Raw genomic sequence first — 12588 nt, 5'->3', positions numbered from 1 at the left:
ACAAACAAACAAATATATACAATATATACAAGATTACACTACAAAGGAAATGAACATGTTTTTGAGTTTTTTAACTTTTTCAAATTTTTATGGTTTTATGTTTATGAAACAAAAAGACAAGTTTTTGTATTTTTCAAAATTTTTCAATTTTTATCATTTTTGGAATATAAATTCCCATCCCCTAGTTTATTTTGGACATTGTCCTCAATGTACATGTAGGAGTAGGAATGAAAAAGAAATACATGTTTTTTGATTTTTTAAAGTTTTATGGAAATTAAAGTGTAAATGCAATGTTATGAATGAATGCATGCTCTAACTAAATGCAATTCTATATGACATATATAATAAATGAATGCAATCTAAACTATATTATATGATGCATGTTTTCACTTATGATCAAACCTCCCCAAACCGATTTAAACACTATTTCTAGTGTAGAAAAGAATAGGATTGGTCATTAGTGACTAAGCATGAATGCAACTAACTATATGTAACTAACTATATGAATTATGTGACATATATTACAATGCAAACTATACTAAATAAACTAACTAATGTAAATGCAATATGAAATATAATATAAATGCAAGTGAGGTGTAGACTAAATGCAATGCAACTATACATAAAAGAAAGGGAGAGAAGAGTATCATACAATTGGAGATGGTGTGGTAGGCATCTCTCATTCGTCATCATCACCATCATTGCGGTATCCATACCCGCTAGAACCTCCTTGGTCATACCCTCCTCCTTGACCATAGGATCCTCCACCTTGAACGTAGAATCCTCTACCTTGACCGCCAAAGTTCCCGTCTTGGTTCCCTTGATTAGGGAACAAAAGGTGCGGCTGAGCCCAAGATGGACGAGGGCCATTGGGGGTCTATATACCCTTGTTGTGCCATTTGGTAGTATTGGGGATAGAGGGCCAAATAGTTGTCTTCTTGCCCTCGGTGTACCCCGAGATCGATCCGTTGTATGAGGTTCATCAAATCATTCACATCCGGAGCATTGAGGACTTGTGGTCTAAATGGCACATAAGGAGTGGGGTATGGTGGGATGGGTACATAAGATGGTGGGGCATTACCCCTTACCGGCATCGCACGAGGTTGTTCAGGTTTGCGGGGTGCTTCTTCTCTTTGAGGCGGGTTGGGGTAGATCTCAATGTCGAGGAGGTAGCTCGGAGCAGGTGAGTACCGGCTCAACCTCGAGTCGGTAGCGGGTACATTCCACCCCGTAAGAACAATACAGGAGCACCCCTTTGTAAACCACTCCACACTCCCGGTTTGGGTGTAGGTACACCACCGGTGGTGGTTGAAGATGACATCGTCATCAATTAAAGTGCTACCCTCAAGTTTCACATAAGCCCCATGAAGGTTAAACCCGGGACAAAGATCATTAGCCAACATTATAATTAGACCTCCCATCACGAAGGTCTTGATTTGGGAGTTCCCTTGAGCAAAGTCGAAGAACCTTGTCAGCATCTCAAGGGGGTGTTAAAATTATAAGGCCTCGTCCCTCGAACATTTTGATAGGACTCTAAAAAGGTCAAATAAAGGAGGGTGCACCTATCTTGCTCAAATCTCCCATTAATAGTGCCGGCAATGAAGCGTTCGGTGATTCGAATCACCGGATGTTGAATTGCGAAGGTATAGCATTGTTTCAAATGTATGAAGTCCCTTCCAGAGATAGCCCTCCAAACACGGTCAACATCAAAGTCGGCGGGTTTGTCAGTGTTTTCCGTTGGCACGATAAGACCAAAAATATTCGCAAATTGGTCGAGGGTTAGTCTATGGTCGTGATTACACAATCAGAATTCCATATAAACGGTTCTCTACATGTTTGTGACGATGCGGAGGCTACTCAAGAATTCTAGGGTAAGGCTAAGGTAGGTCTCTTCGTGGGTATAGAATAGCTTTCCAAGCGCCAAACCATCAAAGAACATTTCAGTTTGGTACCTTATGCCTAGGACTTCTAACACTTTGGTATCAATGAATTGCGTTGGCTCAAAATGCTTACCTAGCAATGTGACGAACTTTTTGCGGTGCTCATTGGATGTGAAGATCACTTCCGGGAAGTAATCAAGTTGCTCTACCCCTCTTATCATCACATTGCGATGGCCTCTTACCGGCATCCCTCCTTGGGCGAATGAAGAAGTGCCCTTGCGCTTCGTGGTGGCGGCCTAAACGATTTTCTTGGCTTTTCCCTTTAGGTTCATCATCTTAATTTGAAAAAGTTAGGATTTTTGGGGTTGATGTTTGTGATGGGAGTGTTTGGGAGATGATGATGTGAGATTTAGGGTTGATAAGGTAAGGAAATGAGGGATGGTGGGGGTGTTTATAAAGAAAAAGGGTGAGGGACGAGCGGCTGAGGGTCGAGCTCGGGCGGATTTCACGAGGTCTCCAGTAAAAATCAAAGGAGTCCGAGCGTCCTGAGGTCGGGACGAGCGTCTCGTTTGGGGAATCCGAGCGTCTTGTGAAGAATACACGCGGATTGTGAGTCAGTGATCTTGGCTCTTTTGAGACTGGCTCGGGACGAGCGTCTCTTGTATTAGACGAGCTTCTTATATGGGACGAACGTCTCGCATGGAATCCGCTCGGATTCTCTTCCAGACCAAAATTTCTTTCATGATGATACTCAGGACGAGCGTCTCTATCCTGATACGAGCGTCTTCCCACTAGGATGAGCGTCTTGCTGTAAATCCGCTCGGATTATTGATCAGGGTCAAACAGTACTCGCGAAGAGGCTCTGGACGAGCGTCTCGTGCCGTCTTCCTCACTCCTTCAATCCTTTCTTTCAAAAATCATTCCCTTGCACCCTTTTGTGGTTCCTTCTTATCTTTTTCTGTAAATTATGCTCAATAAATGGGTAAGAAAACCCTCTCTCACTACTCTCATGCAAGAAATGCGAAATTATATGCAATATTATACAATTTTATACAATGCAAATATTATGGGAAGGGATATCTTACAATTGGTGGTTTAAGATAGGACTCCACCAAACTAGTTCAAATTGTCGAGATTCTTTGTCCATAGAGCTCAAGGCTCTTCGAAGGAGATCAAAGGCTTGTGAACAAGCCCCAAATAAGCATAGGTATGGTTTGCTTAACTTCAAAATGAATCTTGGCTAAGGGGATTTGTCATTCATTTTCTTTTTCATCTTTTTCTTGGCGCTTGAGTATTTGCGATGCTTCAAACCAACAAGCTCATGATTCTTGTCTACATAAGGTATGAAGTATGGTTCATATTTGTCCGGAGACTTCCACTTACCGTCTTCCTCTTCAATTTTGGTGATGATGATAGCATTTTGATTACTCAATCTTTCCAAGGTAGAAGGAGAATTCTTATGGCATTGATGATCGGGTTCTTTAGAAGTTGAAATTGTGGATGCCAAATTTCCACAAGCAAGTTCATTTGCAAGTTTGTTCTTGAGCTTTTCCACCAAGTACCCTTTATATGATGTTTTGAACTTTTAGAGAAGGTCCACCATATCATCTCCAACAATCATAGGTTCCATGGTAGGTGCGAAAAGGTCTTCAGGGTCAATAAGAGAGAGACATTTATCTTCGTCGTGGAAGCATACCTCAAACTTCTCAAGGATGGGTTCCTCAAGAAAGCTAATCCCATGACTCCATTCATCATTTGAGTCCATATTTCCCTCATCATTTTCTTCCATAGATGCGTCATCATTTATTTCTCCATATGAATCATAAATAGGGGCTCTACTTCTCCTCAATAATTCTTCCTCCACCATCTCGATGTTCACATCAAAAGTCACACCCTCATACTCACAAAGGCTAAGAGTATTTGGGTTACTCAACCTCATATCTTCCTCATCAAATACCACACTTTCATACTCACAAAAGCTCAAGGAGATTGGCTCTTCCTACTTGTCATCTTCTATATCAAAGGTCACCCCTTCAAACTCGCATTCAAGGACAATGTTGAAAGATTGGTGGGGAGTAGCCACTTGGGCTTCCTTCATTTGGGCAATTTAATTTGCCAACTCCTCACCATGGGTAACAATATTTTGAAGAATATTGTCTCTATTTTGGCTCTCCTCTAGCACTTGTTTGAAAAAGTTTTGTTGATCTCCCATCAATTGGAGGATCATGCTTTGAATGGGTTCATCTTCTTGTTGTGGGTAGGTGAAAAAGCGATTGTATTGTGGCAATTGAAATTCACTATGAAGTGGATATTGGATGTGGTGATTTTGGTGGGAAATTTTGGGGTAGTAGTTAGGATTTTCATTGTATGAATCGTAAGGTAGGTTTGTGTTGACTTGCTCCTCAAACTCTCCATACCTATAGTAGTCATACTCAAAAGATCCAACATATACTCCATATGCCAAGTCTTGAGCCATCATAGCTAAGACAAGAGAACAACTACAAGAATGGAAACTACACAAAAACGGTAAGAACAATCCTTGATGAACAAGTTCCTCAAGGTTAAAGCAAAATTAAAAAGACAAACAAGTAAGAACTTAATCACATAACACCGTCCCGGCAACGGCGCCGGTTTGATGGAAGGTGAATTCTCGTCGGGTCTCCCAAAGAAACACATTTATATTCTCAACAAACAACTAGTTAGTGGTTAAGTCGAGGACGATCCATGGGACGGTGTGCTTTGGGTTCTAAGTCCATCTATCTCAATTTATGCTAGTATCACGATTGACTTGGGTTTGTAGTTGTGTTCTAGACTAAAGCAAGCAATAAAGTAAAACAAGCAATAAAAGGAAAGATGTAAACAAGTGACTAAAAGTGCTAGGATATCATGGGTTCATAGGATATTCATGGGAGTTGATCATACAAACATGTTCTCTACGAGATGCAAGCATTTATTGTTGTGATGGGATCGAGTTAGTGTATATCTTACAATCCCTAAGAAGGTTTGGGTCCCGGAGCCGAATCGATTAGATTGTACAACACCTACAAGTCGACTTAGTCCTTTCTAGTCAACATTATGCATGGTCTAATGAGGCCCGAGTTAGTTTATGTCTTACAAGTCTCATCGAAAAGATAAGTGATGGGTAAGAAATGCAAGGATTCATAGGCTTAGTATTTCATCAAACATAACATGTGCATAAGTTGAAATCACAACAAGCAAGCAAATTAATTATGAAAACATGTTAGATTAAGCATGAATCATTCCCCATATTTGTTTCCCTTAATTACCCATTAATCCTAGCTAGAAGACTACTCACTCATTATCAAGTTTAACATGTTAATAAGGTTGTCAATCATACTAACAAAGAAAAACATGATGAATAAATGATGTGATTAATTAACAATAATTAAACAAGGGTGAAAGAGAATTATACCTATGAAGATGATTCCAAATAATAAAGCAAAGAATAAAAGAAGAGAACTTGATTGATTGATTGATGAGGAGTTGTCAATTCTCCAATAATAACCCAATAATCTTCAATTAACCAATAATAAACTTAAATTACCTAATAATAAACTTGAACAATAATTAAGGAAAGATTTATGTGTGATTTGTGGAAAGATTAAAGAGTAATCTATTCTATTCTACTCCTAATCTAATCTAATAGAATTTCCTACTATGGGAACCTCCCTTTTGATTACTACAAATGGGGTATTTATAGTAGTGCATTACTAGGTTAAGTAAGGATAATTTAGTAAATAACAATGCTAAGTCCTAAATTAGGGAAATGCAAGTCTCTTCAAGGAGATGAGCATATCGTGCTAGAGTCATCACTATCCGCTCGGGCCTAAGAGGGAGACGCTCGGATTGTGAGGTGGGGAGACGAGCGGGTTCTACTCGGGACGCTCGGATCAATAGAAGGGGAGACGGGCGTCGTTTGGTCAGGACGCTCGGATTCTGGCAGGGAAACGGGCGTCTTCTTCCTATTCCGCTCGGATTGTTCCTCAGAAAGGTCCTTGCTTTTCCTCCTTTTGCATGTTCCTTATTATTGTGTTATCGGTCTTCGTTCTTGCCTCCTCTTGCACACTAGTCCATCAAATATCATCAAAAAGCTTCCAAATATGCACGGGAGACGGGAATTTCCGCCTAATTATCTTCCTTCCTACAAATCATACGAAATGCACTAGGAAAGCAAAATAGAAAGTATTTGACAGATAAAATGGCTATGGAATGTTATAATAATATGAAAAATAGGCTCAATTAGGGGACTAATGTGCTCAAATATGAGTCACATCAGAACTGTTGTCTTTCTGAGGGGTCAAGGGTTGTCCCTATCCTAAGTTCTTGAGGTCTGTTGTCGGTTCCTACGTTAATAGGTTCGGTCTCCTCAATGATGGGGGTCCTAGTTTCTCGTTTGTCAAGTTCTTTATCTAGGTGAGGCGGGTAGTCACTCAAGTCAAATTCCTCATAGTCGTTCACAATTGCATTGCAGCTAAATTGAGACGAGTCATAAGCAAACTTAGCGTTCATTAAGTCGACTTGTGCGAAGAGCTTAGATAGGAAAGACATCTCATGGGCAGTTAGAGGTGACACAGTGGAGAAGGTGGCCCCTGGAACAAGCTCTAGGTTGCTACCTTCCATGGGAGTGGGGATGACCCTAGTTGATTCAGCCTTTGAAGCAGCCACAAGTTTGTGATAAAATAATGGGAAGGGGACTCTGACTTGGACATTAGGAGTGCCAGGAGCTAAGTCAGACTCTGACTTCGACTCAGACTCAGACTCTTCTTCACATCCCTCTTTGAACATAGGGCCTTCTCTAGTTGTAATCTTAAGGACGCGGCCTTAACGATCGGTCCATTTGACAGTTTTCCTCCAACCTTGTGTGGCTCTCTCTGGGTCAGTATCAGAGATTAAGGCGGTGGGGTTAAACTGATTGTCCTTTAGAGCAATGTTGATGATGTCCTCATAGCCAAGGTGCTTGATGTTGTCCTCCCCGAAGAGGAGACTGACGGCTTCTCCGTCCAAGCATGGGGTTGACCCAGACTTGGTCGACGCAGCTTTGGTGTTATCGGGGATGAAGTAGCAGTCCTGAAAAACTTCTACACCCGGGTGTCTGACCTTGGCTACGGAATCATAGAGCGGCTCAGGAAAGCCGTGGTAGAGCTCGGACTCTCCCTTGGGGACAAAGTATCCATTGAGAGTCAAATGATAGGGACGGAGAATAACTCCGTGCTTTTTACACTTCCGTATTAGGAGGTTCATGTGGGAAATAATCTGTATACTTCCCTTAATTATGAAGGATTATAACGAATTTAACAGTGATGATCAATAGTCATAAAATAAAAATACATAAACAAAATAAAGGATTCAGAAATAACCTTCAGTCCTAGCAAAACGGCCTAAGAACAATATCAAAATTGATATTCGCCTATCAGTTGCACCCAAGACGATATGAGATATGCCCTATTGATTGTGCTAGAATCGATCTAAAATTTTCTGTAAAATTTAGTTGTTTTGTGTTTTTTCTGATGAGAGAGGAGGCTAGGTCAAGAAAAAGAATTAGGGTAGAATAATCATCTTCCTTTCTTTATTATACTGACCGAAATATGAGAGTCAATTAGGAAAGATAAATCTTTCCTAATTTGACCGAAATAAGGAGAGTATAATCTCCTTATTTTTGGTCTTTCCAAAAATATATAAAATGTGTTGAATTGTCATCTAGTGAGGATCGAACCCAAGACCTCTTGGTATGTGCACCCTCACTATTACCACTATGACACATTCATCTTGTTAATATTAAATATAACTGATTATATTTAATTACGAATTAACAGATTAATTCGTCCAAGCTAACATTACATACATTTAATTAAATATAACTTATTATATTTAATTTACGAATTGACAGTTAATTCGTCTCAACTAATATTATTTAATTTTCATTAAATAATTATCTCATCAACACATTGACTAACTATTTAGTCATATTGGGCATCAATGTGATTATATTTCTATAACCTCAAACACATCCTATAGGTGTGACCTTTAGGGACCAGTTGATCACCGCCATCTGTATGATAATAACGTCAAAATTTCTAGCAAGCCAGCCGTTATTAGGTAAACGTTAATCAACTGATTAAATATACGAAGTATACCCTTGTGAACCTGTAAGAGATTTACAAATGTTATCACACTAATTTGTGGAGGACACAAGCTCCAACAAACTCCCATTTGTCCTCACAAGTGTATGTGCGATAACCGATTCTCATATCCCAAAATTTCTCCCACTCAATGTAAAACAATTTGCAAATCCGAATTCACAAAGGTCGTATTTTACAAGTGATCAATATCAAGAGTGGTTTCCCCGACTAGAGAGTAACTTAACTGATAAACGAATCAACATTCGAGCATGGCCATGCATTTCAATTACAACTCCTCGAGTGGCCCTGAGAAATAACTATACCTGATAAGGGTTGGATATTTTCCTCAACTCGAATCCTGCAGATGTAAGCACAGTATGAAATGACCCAGAAAAAATGTAGTTAGCCTCCAGTTACGGCAGACCGTGAGAAAAAGCCCAAAGTCACCCAAAAACTGCCTTAATCTCAAGAGACAGTCGATAGTCAAAAGAATCGACTCTAGGAACACAATGGATGTCCTATCCACGACCTGACACCGAATGTTATTAAACATTTAGGACTTCATTACTTTGTCACAAAAAGTTGTCCTACGAGGTATCGTCATAATCTCGCATCTGTGATCGATCAGTCAACCGTTTGACTTATGGCTCGTTGAACCCACCATCAATCGACTGCACAATATAATAGCCGGAGTTATCAGCTCACATTGGCGATTACGGACCAAAACAAATATAATGTAATTCAGTTCACTTTGTGGCGTTCAATGTTGTCAGTACAATCCACATGAAAAACAAAATATTATAATAAAACAATGAAGTTATAAATAGTATATGAAAAAGATAATGTATCAAATCCATAATCAAGTACTACAACTTAGGAACACGTTTAATTCCCATGGAAATGACGTGCCCTACATGCTTATCATAATTCAACGATTCAGTAGTAGAATCTGCTATAACACACTAAGAGTGAAGACGAACCGGACTGAGATCCGTTTGGAAGCTAGCATCTGCGTAACCGGTTGCGCATAGCTTAGTATCTCCTCCATAAGTCAATACCCAATCCTTAGTCCTCCGTAGGTACATGGATTCTTTTGGTACCAACTCGTCATACTCAATGCATATGCCACGTCTGGACGTGTGCATATCATGGCATACATGATTGATCCTATAGCTGATGCATAAGGAACACGACTCATGCGCTCAACCTCTTCAGGCGTCGTGGGTGACTGAGACTTGCTCAACTGCATCCCAGACGTCATTGGAAGGTTCCTCTTCTTGGAGTTGGTCATGCTGAACCTTTCAAGAACCTTATCCAAATAAGACTCTTGACTAAGTGATAACGTCCGTCGTGATCTATCTTGGTAGATACGGATTCCCAAAATACGCTGTCACTACTACAAAAAACGTAATAGACATCACTCAATAGACATCCGATTTTTTAAAAAAACTGATGTCCATTTATAGACATCAGAGTTTTGAAAAAAAACGATGCCTATAAAATTCAATATGCATCGATTTTTTAAAAAGACTGATGTCTATAAAATTGAACTTTAATAAGCATGAGACAATTAAACAGCCGATGCCTATTACTTTTCAGAAACTATTTAAAATTCCTCATTCTCCCTTAATGACCCTTATTCATATACTCTTTCTGATTTTCCCCAATTCTCCAACCTACATAATCCTATTTTTTTTCTTAGATCTGTTGATCATTTTCACTCTCTCAACCCTAATACTATAGAATACTCACCAATGCCCGACTAACACCACTTTTGCCTGGGTCAAACGTTCGCCGCCATTAGTTGTAGACCTTCGCCGTTCTCCATAGCTAACAACCGATCGAACACCTGCCCGCCGCCAACCTCTCTTCCAGAATCCATCAAGGTATATTTTCGAATCTAATTACTTCAATCTTCTATATTTGTTGCTTGGTTTGATTTAGGGTTACGTTTCTTTGAAATTTAGGGTTTAGGTTCTTTAATTAGCAAATTGGGTTCTTTTATGTATTCTTTTGTGTATTCCAAAAGAGTAGTATACGATTAACAAATATTGTGTTGTGTTGATGCCGAAGTAGTTGACATAAGCTGCGATTTAATTTTCCTTTCAGTTAAATTAGGGATCTTTTTTATTAGGGTTGTTAATTACTTTATTAAAAATTATGAAGATTTATGGGTTTATCGATCTCTTTGATTGTGTCAACATGCGACAATATGCCTAATTTTGATATTTTTTCCTTTTGGCAGGTATTGATGTTGTGCTATATTGTCAATTTGGTCTCATATTGCATATGTTGTGGAGGATTTTTTCCTGGATTAATGGTGTGAGACTATACCTAGGCACCCATTGAGATTGTGTTATGTAAGTCTTCGAGCAATGTCAGAATGGGGTTTATATCCCAGCAAGTTGTGATTATTAGTCTTGTTTTCTATAGGTGTGCTTATTATTATGCATTTGTTATCATTGATTGTAGGAAACTCGGACCAACGGTATCTAACATTGGAATGACATATTTCTGGAGAAAGTGCACTCAGTTCTCACTCTTGAACCTTAATAGGTTAGTATATGTAATGGAGTATTTCTGTATTTGTAAGAATTTTGTGTGGTCTAAAATATTGTGAGTTTGTTAATCTTACTATACTATAATTAAGAATGTGCTAGTGAAGTTGATTTTGGGAGCTCTTGAATGTCTGGTTTGGTACTAGTTTGAGTTTTTCCTCTCTGTTGCTTATTTTTATTTTAAGACGGATGTGTCCTCTTCGGTTGGTTGTGTACTCTACTACTCTGACGCTGATCCTATTTGCAGTATGTGATTTTCCGCGTCTTGTTCACTTAATATCAAATCTTATTGTATGTAATTTTAAGACACGTCTTCTTAGAAGGCTAGCCTTTCATTAGATAGCATTATATGTTTTATGTCTGCTTCCCCTCCATATCTGTTTGTTGCTCATCAGTTCCTTAAAGAATTTAATTTCAGTGGATTCCTGAGCTGAACCATTATGCTCTTAGTTACTTCGAGTAACTTGACGTAAGTTTTCCTTTATTTTGATCCTCACTCAATATAGACCATTGCGGTGCTTTTTAGCGCTTCTATAGCCATTTAAAAGCGCCGTTGTATCCCTTTTTCGTAGTAGTGAATCTTTGATCCACTTTTATTTTCATTCTAAATGGCTAAGTTTGTTCTGCAGGACATGGCTATACACAAAATTATATTCCAGAGGATTATGAACTGCTAAATGACGATAGGCTTATGATAGCTGGGGCAGATCAGGGAGCTGGACTTAAGTTCAGAGTTGCTATGAATGCCGAGTATCAATTAGAAAGGTATTTTCAAGTTTTATATGCCCTTACTTATAAGCTTTACTAAGTAATTGTAACATTATTTTTGCAGTTTTTCTACTTCTCATAGTTATGTTGCGAAATGGCTTACTTGTGATTTAACTATTGAATGCACACTTTTTTATTCTCTATTTCAGATAGTATGTATGTCATATACCTGATAATAACTTTCACTTTGGTTATGCTATACTAGTATACTCATTATTTATTGTGTAGTGCTCCGTCCTTCCATTTATATTGTAACCTTTAGACATAGATTGTCAATCGCGATTTTCTCCCATCCTTTGAGAAAGTTGCTGTCTCAGTTGAGACTCGCTCCCTTATCTTTCACCTTTACTACTTTCGACATTGTTACTATATAGTTATTGTATGATCCTTTGTCTCTTTTGGCTTCGGATGAATGTATACTGCTGTAATGTTGCAGTGTTATTAGTCTTAGTGAGGCGCTAACCAAAACGCCTTATTACTGCGCTGAATTTTTGCCTTTGTGTGAGCCCGACTCAGCCTGTTAGCTTATTTGTGTATGTCATAGTTTCAGATTTAACATAGTTCAGTGTTGGGTTTTAATTTCACAGGAATCAATGGATTGTAAGAGGTGACAAGGGTAAAGTGAAGGTCATGGAGTACGAGTTGCTAAGGATGAATTTCGTCAGTGGCTGTTTTGGATTAATTTATGAAGAAGATAATAAGGATAATCTTGCGACTAAGTACGAATTTGAAAGTGGAGTCGCTGATGAAACATTAATTTTGTTGATAGGTTGGTTGGTTAAAGATCGTTTGGTAATTGACTTGGAATAATCGGTTAATTGTATAAAGACATTTGTTGTTAATTATCGATTAATATATTGGGCAACAATACCGTAATTTATTTTTTTTTTATTAAAAAAAATTATAGACATCGGTTTTTTTTGGATATCTGATGTCCATGGTCTTGAATAGACATCAGATTTTTGAAACATCTGATGTCTATATCTTATATAGGCATCAGATTTCCTAAAAATCTGATGTCTATTTTTGAATAGACATCAGACTTAAGACTGATGTATAAGCAAAAAGAATATACATGTGTCAACTGTGCATCAGTTGTAAATCTGATGCCTATTGATGAAAATGTCGGATGTCTATGATGATTTTTGTAGTAGTGTGTGCCTCACCCAGATCTTTCATCTGGAAATGGTTCTTCAACCATTCTTTAACCGAAGATAGGAGAGGAGTTTCATTCCCAATCAA

General features: G+C 38.6%; 1 long non-coding RNA gene across 1 annotated transcript; it reads left to right on the top strand.

The window, feature by feature from the left end:
• The first annotated feature begins 11213 nt into the window (after positions 1-11213).
• On the top strand, positions 11214-12214 carry LOC141630117 (uncharacterized). The gene is made up of 2 exons (XR_012537437.1): positions 11214-11343; positions 11934-12214. It is a non-coding gene; the product is annotated as an uncharacterized LOC141630117 (long non-coding RNA).
• The last annotated feature ends 374 nt before the right edge of the window (positions 12215-12588 follow it).

The sequence above is a fragment of the Silene latifolia genome, chromosome 2 (assembly GCF_048544455.1).
Source record: "Silene latifolia isolate original U9 population chromosome 2, ASM4854445v1, whole genome shotgun sequence".
NCBI classification, from domain to species: Eukaryota; Viridiplantae; Streptophyta; class Magnoliopsida; order Caryophyllales; family Caryophyllaceae; genus Silene; species Silene latifolia.
This window is presented reverse-complemented; position numbering and strand designations above follow the sequence as displayed.